The sequence below is a fragment of the Esox lucius genome, chromosome 15 (genome assembly GCF_011004845.1).
Source record: "Esox lucius isolate fEsoLuc1 chromosome 15, fEsoLuc1.pri, whole genome shotgun sequence".
Taxonomy (NCBI): domain Eukaryota; kingdom Metazoa; phylum Chordata; class Actinopteri; order Esociformes; family Esocidae; genus Esox; species Esox lucius.
Window position 1 is genome coordinate 5,366,996 of NC_047583.1, and position 10,177 is coordinate 5,377,172.

Genomic DNA, 10,177 nt, shown 5'->3' on the forward strand with positions numbered 1-10,177 from the left:
GTTTATTTGTATGGTCTTCTTTCCGACAATTACTTTTGCTGATAACTAACGGACTAGAATGCACTCTCTACTTAAGCTGTTTGGTTGTTTCACCTTGCTTTCTTGAAATGCATGCACTTGCTCTAGAGAAGAGCGTCTGCAAAATTACTAAAATGTAAATCTAAATTAAATAACCCACACACCTTTTCTGAGTTTAAGTATATGCATTTGTTTTTTGTTTCAAGCATCCAAATATTTCTTTTGCTAAGTGGCCCTAATATGCGACAGTGGATTTGTTGACAAAAAGAGCAAAATAGAAGAACTTAAGTCATAACTTGCCTTTCAAAATGGTTGGGAACTGAGAGGACATAAGAGATTACCTACCTGACCTCAGATACTATCACAGCAGGTTATTCAGGTTGAGCATGTGTAATTTGAGAACATGTTTGCTTTTCTTTTTCAAATGAATTGAAAGTGAAATGAATAAGCAGTGAGTAAACAAACCAAACATTAAATCAATGGTAAACGAAGGTGCAGTTTCTTAAGGATATTTATTTTTGAAACGATATGCACAGCCCATAATCTAAATAATGAAAAGCATAACAGTAAGATAAAAAGTACTGTAATGTAGTGTATTTAGAGTATAAGTCGTATCAAATGTTTCTAAACTATGTCTGTTCATATAATCTTTTTCTATAATTAACTGTATGTTGATTATTGTCCAATAATATGGTCAGGGGCGTGTTTATGAAGGCTGCAGATGATCAGGCTGCAGATGATGTTTCTTGCCCTTCCATGTAATCAGAGGGGCACCTTTACGTTAATTCCATCCCCAGGCTAATGCACAGAGCACATTTGAGCTTGGGACACCAGAAGTTGGTCTTCAGGGAAGGACCATATCATTCTATACAGTAGGTGCATAAAATATTAGTCTTCTCATGTTGTGATTGTAGTGCTCTGGTTCTCAACGAGACAGCACCTGAAAAATGGGGTTATATGAGTATGTGTTGAAATGGTAGGAAAGGAGTGGCTGCCCTATTCAAGGATACAATCCAGTGCAAAGAAAATACACTTGGAAATTTTATTTTGAATACCTCCGTTTTACATTGAAGGGGTCTCCCATAATTTAGTTTTTAACCATTTACAGACCTCCACGATATTGCACACGTTATATTGATATTTTTGCTGAACTACTCTCTGTTATATCTGTTGAAAAGAACTTGTTTATTATAACAGGGGATTTTAACATCCACATAGATAATAATACGGACAATCATGCCAAATAGCTTTTTGCACTATTTGACACCTTTGATCTCACTCAGCATGGGAAAGAGCGTACGCACACTAGAGGCCACGTTCTAGATCTGGTTATCTCCAAAGGTCTGGATATTTCCTCTGTCATGTTTAAAGACTTACCCCTGTCTGATCATTTCTGTGTCTTTTCTGAATCACTGATTAACCCAGATGATCAAGCAGGGGCGATTTTAGGGTCAGAGCTTTAGGGGTGCTGACCACCCAATGAGCCCCACTGCCACCACCCACCCTCTTTTCACACAAAAACAAAAAATATGTCTATTGAAAAATAACTTTATCATTTTAACATTGGTTCAACTAACTCCAAAATCCAGATTATTTTTTTCTTTTTTTTGAGACCTTTCAGAGCACCAGCCTATTTGTGATAGTTCACACAGACAGCCCCCTGTAACAAACACAAAACCTTCTTCACTCAGCTGGTTTCCCTACCGTTAACTCCATGTGCCTCCTTTTGTATCAACAGTCATCAGATTGGTTAGATTAGATTCAACTTTATGCTGGAGTCTGCTTTGGCCTGTGGTTCTCCTGAGCCATGGCCTAGATAAGTAATTTGATACAACAATAGATAGCTGGTTTGCATTATCTGTTACTTTAGCTTAACACTTTTCAGAAGAAAGAAAATAACAAGACGGAGGTCATTATGGACTGTCCCTAGTCTCTCACTTGAATCTGTCTTTTTTCTTTTAAAGAACTGTCGTATGTCCATTGCTCACTGGCAGGCCACACACACACACACACACACACACACAGAGAGAGAGAGAGAGAGAGAGAGAGAGTAATGCTAGGAGTTCAAGAGTTAAGTCTGGTTCAGGTAAAATCCTCTGTGTGTGAGGAATGAATAAATACAGCAAAAGAAAAACAACTTTCTTTTATGGTCTAGTTTGATAGTCAGCCACAACTTAAAAATAACAGATATAAATCTAGAAATGAATAACAATTCATTTAAAAAGTCACAGTGAGTGTTTTCACACATACTGATGGTATATACACTGATATGTTTTTTTCACTCTGGTCCAAATGCCAGGGCTTCATGTTTCCATGACGACTGACCAGAAAAGACGCACGTGATGTCATGTTTACATGACCCGATTGTTAAAATGAGTATCAAATTAATGATAAACTTTAACAACAGAGACACACGTACGCACTACACAGGTACGCAGTTTATTTGTCGCGCTGCTGTTTTTGTTTCACGCTCTAGCAGTTACAGTTTTTTTCAATCGCTAACAAGCGCTTGCCCATACTTTAGATAATTTTTCTAAACTCTTAACACAGACTCACACCTACAAAACACAATTGGCCAAATTGTTCATTTTCTTCTCAAAAACACATTTTGTTCAATATATACTAACTCTTAATTTCAAAACAGAACATGTTTTTCTCTACACACACTAACTTTACCAAAACACTGGAAATCTGACTCAAAATGAAATAATTCTGTCAAAGAGTAACATTTGTTTTCACTTCACAAGGTACATGCAGTCAAACGAAGTACACCAGGTTTCAAAATTCTGGCTATTGTTAAAATTATAAAAACTGCATAGATTTTTATGTTTCAGGTAACATGCAATCCACCGTTTACACAAAATTTATTGGTTTGGAACTGTATGTGCACATGTACAGTAATGTTCACATTCAAACGCATTCCAGTAAAAAGCAAATCAGATATTTCTTACAGTAACTGTTTACCAAAGAAGGTACAGTAGAACAGACAAGGTTTATTTTATTTTCAAGGTTTATTTACAAAATATCCATGAAACACAAGAGCATTCTGACCAAAAAAAACCAGCAAAAAGCCCAAATAAAAAGGGGGGGAACTAAAAATGGCACAAAATTTATGTATCTAATCCCTGCGATCTTCAGGGTTAGGCCACATGTTTTCGTCAACATCACATCTGATATCATCTAAGGCGATGCACCTGGGATAAAACTGCTTGGTATGTCGGATCCACCCTTGGCAATCTTGAACTGTGATATCCCTGCATCCAGCATCCATGGCTTCAAGTAGGGACATCTGGTCATGTGGCTGATGGTCATAAACCTTCCACCTCCATGCAGAACAGAACTCCTCTATGGGGTTGAGGAAAGGTGAATAGGGTGGAAGGAAGAGACTCACCAGTACTGGGTGGACTTCAAACCATGCTGTTATTGCTTGTGAATGATGGAAAGCAACATTGTCCCAGGTAATTACAAAGGTCCTCATGTTTTCACCCTCCTGACCCTGCTCTGGTACCAGGCGCTGGTGGAGATCATTAAGAAACGCAAGGAGGCGCTCAGTATTATAAGGTCCAACCTGGCATCAGTGAAGGAGTAATCCTGTATTTGCCATTGCTGCACACATAGTAATGTTTGCCCCTCTCTGTCCTGGCACATCAACTGTGGCCCTTTTTCCAATTATATTTCGTCCACGTCGACGCCTTTTGGACAGATTGAATCCTGCCTCATCGATGTAAATGAATTCATGAGGGGCCTGGTTGGCTTCCAATTCCATAACTCTCTGAAACAAAGTTTAAGTCATGTCATTACTGTGTCTACCATACTGTACTGTAACCTATTACTGTGTAGGTAACCTACTTGCAAAGTGCAAAGGTTATATAACTGGACATTGAATTGAATATACACTATACTTGGACATATTGTCGTCGTAGCTCCTTGACTCTCTCACTGTTCCTTTCAAAGGGAACAGTGTAGAGCTGCTTCATCTGCACTCGGTGTTTGGACAATGTCCGCGTAATGGTTTTGAGGCTGATGCTTTCTATATTGGCAAATATCTCATGGTCCTCCACAATTCTAGTTTTGATTTCATGCAGTTTAATTGCATTATTTGCAACAACCATTTCTACAATGGCAAGCTCTTGATCATTATTGAGGAGCTTTCCTCTTCCCCCAGAGGGTGGAAGACGTTGCATTCTGTAGAGAAAAATAAAAATATCAACATATGCATTACTGTATGACCTTATTGACATGTCAAATGAGAATAGAAACAAACCATGTAAAATGCAATACTTACCTGTTGGTTTGTTGAAAGATGCGAATAATGGAGGCAACCGTTGACCGACTCAAATTGGGTTGGACTCTTTCACCAGCCTCTCTTAGTGAGAGACCGTGGTTGATTACATGGTCAATGATAGTGCCACGAATTTCATCACTGACTACTGTTCTTGCAGCCCTTGGAATGCCACCACCACGCATTCTTACACCTCTACCTTGCCCTCTCCTTGGGCCTGCACCTGCACCTCTCACTGCTCCTCTCACTGCACCTCTTACTGCTCCTCTCACTGCACCTCCACCTCTCACTGCACCTCTTACTGCTCCTCTCACTGCACCTCCACCTCTCACTGCACCTCTTACTGCTCCTCTCACTGCACCTCTTACTGCTCCTCTCACTGCACCTCTTACTGCACCTCCACCTCTCACTGCACCTTCTTCTGCATCTCTCACTGGACCTGGTCTTCTCCCTGGGCCCCTTGCTCTTCCTCTTCCTCGTCCAGACAGTACAATGTTTGTCTTTTTCTGTTACTGTTTCCAAAAACATCACTCCTTAAAGTCCTCCTTTTATAGTAATAGAAAAAATAAGCCCCTGCCACTGAGTCTAAGCCAGACTGGAATCAGCTGTGGTTGGCCCAATTCACCAAACATAAATCAGCTGTGTCAATTATTCAATTGTTTGTTTATTATCAGCTGAGATATATTTTTGATATATTTTGTTTTTGAACTGATATCATTTCAGAAGCAGAGGTTTTTATACTGTATTTAAGGTTTGGAATATTGTTTTTGCTATTGTGGGATGTTGTGTGTTAACATTTGTAAATACTACAAAAACAATCCATAATTTTGTTGGGAGGTATAGCTTGTCTGTTAAGAAAATGTAAGCATTGTGGAAATGTGTTCACTGACTGCATATTGTGTGAAAACGACATTAAATGTGTGAATGGTATGGCCACAAAAGACCGATGCTGTGCTAATTGTGTTTAGAGTTTTGAAAATGTGACTAATGTTTGGACAAACGCTTGTTAGCGACTGAAAAAAACTGTAATAAACAGAACTGCATGCGTCTTGCGGAAGAACATTGTAACTGGCGCTTCTTCTCTCCGTTTATGACTATGGACGAGGTCCTGTGCTACTCCACAGCGGCAGGGAACCCGATGGACTAAAATAGTCTGAAAATAAACACTTATTATAGGTGTACCGTGATTCAGGATACTGACTCCAGTACTCACCGATATGGTTTCGGAATCGGAACAACTCTAGGTAAAAGGAAAGAAGTGTGAGACAGCTTTGGAGCAACTTAGTTGATTCACAACACTACGTAACGGGTTTTCACTCTGCGTCTGTCGTGCTGAGCGGAGATGTAGAAGTAGAAGAGGATGACACCATTTGCTAAGCGGGGATGTTTTCATTTTCATCCTTTACACATACATTTTAAACCACAAACTACGGAGTATGTTTTGGACATTGTTTAACCTTGTCAAAAACGAAACCACATTTTTAGAATAACAAAATTTCTTACTCCAAGTTTTAGGGGTGCTGATCTCCTTTTTAGGGGTGCTTCCTTTTTAGGGGAGATCAGCACCCCTAAAACTTGGAGTAAGAAATGTTGTTATTCTAAAAATGTGGTTTCGTTTTTGACAAGGTTAAACAATGTCCAAAACATACTCCGTAGTTTGTGGATATTAATTTCATGTCAATAAAGTAAACCCTCTTGGGAGTTAATGTTTGTAGTTTTCATAACACTTAATTAATCTTAATTACATTAAGCTTTCAGTAGCTAACCGTTTACATTAGCTTGTAGTTTACTGCATGTATGTAACATTAGCTCATTGTCCAGTAGCTTCTAGCTTTCAGACAAATGAGGTGCAAAACATGAACAACAAGGTAAACGCTACCTGCTAATAAAGGTTGCCACAGGCAGTATGATAAGCAATAAACTGCAAGTGAGAAAGGTTAAATAGTACTGTAAACGCACAAGCTACAACCAACATAGGAAAAGTCATAATAACACCATTGATAAACACCCACTAACACAGTAAAGGTAGGTGTAAGTGTGTCAAATGGTCAGCAGTTGTCAGTTAAGACCATGATGAAGAAATTACCATTATGTTACAGCATGTGTAAATATACTTTATACAATTGTTATCTTACCAGAACAGGTTGGATAATTAGACTAACCTAAAGCTTTCTCCTTCTGTCTACAGTCTGGAAGCATCCCCATCATCGGCAGCTGAGTCTGATCGCCGCTTCATGTTAAATATACTTGTGTACAGCTTATAGTCATGTTTGAATAAATGTTATAATAAAGATATGTTTCGTTAATGTCTTTTTAGAGCTTGTATACCTAACGAGTTATTAAAACAGGTACAATCTTAATAATTATTCAGCTACAAGTTTCCTATGTGCAGATCACAATTTGATGGAAAAATACACATTGAACAACAGTTTATATAATATACACAACCAAAAAAATTAAAGACACAGACAAACCAGTTAATTTAATGCATTTATTTTTAGAATGTCAATCTCAAATATAGCAAATAATATATTCAACATCTTGGCTTCTGTCTCCCTGCTTGTCTTTGGCTTTCCCATCCCCAGTGACAGTCTACGTTTGTTCCTTAGTCCCTGTTAACAGAGATCAAACACAAGAAAAATATGTTTACCGTTATGAATGCTATAACGAAACGTTACAGAACATTATACTTGTAACATGGGAAACTACACATACATTTTAGCTTTCATTTAACGTTGCTAGTGAAGTTAACAAGGGGTAGCGTTACCTACCATCCTGAAGCTACAACGGATAAACACATCATTTTCAAAATCTCTGCGAACGTGACGTGCCGTGACATTAACGGCTTATAAAAAGAGATGAAAATGCCACCGGACATTAAACTTTACAAACACAAATGGTAAAAAAGACGGCAAGCTAGCTAACAGCCTAATGTTAAATGATAGGTTCAGTTAGCTAACGTTATTTCGGGGTGTATCTACCTAACTATGATAGCTATTTGTACCAGCATTAAACCGTTAGGCTTTACATTGATTTAACACATTAGTGTGATAACAAATGTACGGCAAACACTAAAGATACTTACGTTTAAATTATTATTTCGCCGTCAGCGATGCCGCTCCAACTCCCCGCTTAGTTCCGCAATTTAATTTATTTTTACAAGCTGGCAAAAGGTGTGCGCATTGGATTGTGGGTGATTTGGGGCCGCGAAGGATGCACTTATGCATCCTTCGCCGTCTATGGGAAATTCTCCGAACGAAGGACTCAGTCCTTGGTAGGATTCGGAGGATCCTCGACATTGGAACGGTCATTCGACGGACGTCCATGACGTAGCATCCTTCAAATTCTGGCTTCGAAGGATCCTTCCTTGACATTGAGAAACACCTACTGATTAAGGTTTAACTGTGTATGTTGAATATAATTCACTATAGCTTTTCATTCTGTTGAACTGTGAATGTTATTTTTGCTTGTTATTTTTCATGTAGCCTATGTTGTGCTAAACTGGCAAATTGTTTTGATATTGCAAGAACTTAGCTTCAGTAGCTCACTGGCGTAGCATGTTAATAGGGAATGAACAGAGATTGTTGAAATAAGTTGAAATAAGAATTTATGGCTGAGACAAAAATTTGTACTGAAAATCGAGTTAACTCAAGATAATAGAAACTAAATAGCAAATTAAAGAGAAGCTTTATTTTAACTTAAGTTGAAGGACATTCTTGAAACCAAATAGGTTGAATCAAACTGAAGATAAGAAATATAGTATTTAATTTCTTTGACATTCAAAGAAAAGTTCAAACTTGAATAGATTTAAGTGCAAATATTGTGTCCATGTTATGGGAATTGTGTATTTAAATTGTGTTAAATGGTACAATTTATTTCTATCTGCTTCTAAATTCTTTCTAATCTTTTATATAAACAAGCCGGCATTTAAACTTTTCTGTCTGGGGTATTATTTATCTACAAACTGCTCCTCTGAACCTAGAGCCTGGTCCTAATAAACGGCTAATTGGACAGTATACCACAGCAAGTTCTAAGTCCTAAATATAGCCCTTATCCAGGGTATATTGGCAATATACCACAAACCAGAACGTATTTATTACAACTTTCAGAATAATGCACTTTTATAAGACTTTCTAGTGCAGGTCAGAATGAGTCCTGGGCGTAATACCATAGACATAATAAAGAGTAGACCCCGCATTGGCTGCTGGGCGCGAGAAATACGGCCGCCATCCTAGTTGCGTAGCAGCAGAAGCAACGATGCCAGAGCACTGTGCAGCATATTCCTGCTCAAATCGGCGGACCATCGAAAGCAGGGCTCGGTGGATTACTTTTCACAAGTAATATTTAACATTACCGTACTATTGGTTGTATTTTGTGACTAGAATATAACCAGAGAGTTGAGAAGGAGCAAGGTTCTTTGATATTACTGTACTGCACCAGCCTGTGTTCACCCCGCTATGAACTGAGACTTGATTAGTCATATTCCATAACACTGGCTTAGATTACAACTGACACAAGAATGCTATTGTAGAAATAAAACAAATATTACTGGTATAACATTGGCCAGCTAATTTTACACAAGTGGCACAGACTGTATAATATATAGTCGTGTATATATAAATAAAAGACAGTATCATCAGTGTTGGGCAATACTAGCTTAGCTAGTAACTTAGTATTTTGGTGGTAGCTTCTCTATTTCCAGAGTCAAGGAACTTTTCAGTATTAGTAACTCCTTTATGTACAAAGTAGCTTGGCAACACAAGCTACACTTTTCTTGTCATGTGAAATTAGCGCAACTTAATGTAGCTTCCTCTGTAGTGAACTAGCCTACTGCTGTGTTTTTGTTATGCATTGTGTTCCTAACTGCTTCTGTTTTGTTTGTCTGAATTGTTTTGTATTCAGTGTTTTTCAGGTCCTAGATGCTTCTAAATTGTATGTATTACACAACATCAACTTTATGCAGGTGTCAGAAAGATTGGTATGTATGTTGATATGATGTTATCTTGTTTAAATGTTTTTCAATATGCAGTTTTGTTTCGGTTGGCATTATCTTGTATTCAGTGTGTTTTTCAGATCCTAGATGCTTCTAAATGGTATGTATTACACATCAACTTTATGCAGGTGTCAGAAAGATTGGTATGTATGTTGATATGATGTTATCTTGTTTAAATGTTTTTCAATATGCAGTTTTGTTTCGGTTGGCATTATTCAGTGTCTTTTTCAGGTTCTAGATGTTTCTAAATGGTATGCATTACACAACATCAAGTACATGTAGGTGTCAAAAGGGTAGGTATTGCATGTGTTGTTTTCAAGTTATCCCAGTTCTGCAATTACATTGTTACAAGTTAATGTTCCTTTGTGTACAAGTATACTGTATAAGTTAAACAAGAAACTGATCCCATTCCTAAAAACATGGATGCAAACTTATTATCTATCTGCCCTGGTAGCTGTTTACCATTTTTATTTTCTGTGAGTTTGCACCCCTGTGATAGGCACTTTACTGCTTTGTATTAACAAAATCACATGGGGCTTTCTTGGGGTGTCTTTTCGCCATGATCAGAGTAATAAAACTTTTTTTCTTTTGCAGGTACTTGTCGGTCATCGGATTAGGGTTGGTGTTCTTTTAATTACAATTAATTTGGAAAATATACCTAATGAATAGCTTTATGTCTTGTGAGTAATGTATGTATTGTGTGCCTGTTTTCCATACAAGGCGGCTGGAATAACAATCCATCGGCATGCCAGTTCCAGGCCATCTTCCGCCAGCTGATGGTTCGGTGTGGTGTCTCACCTGGTGAGACAGGCAATGTGGCAGCCCAGGATAACACTGTGTCCCTGTCTGCTGTGGAGATGTCCTCTCCTGAAACTGCTGAAGAG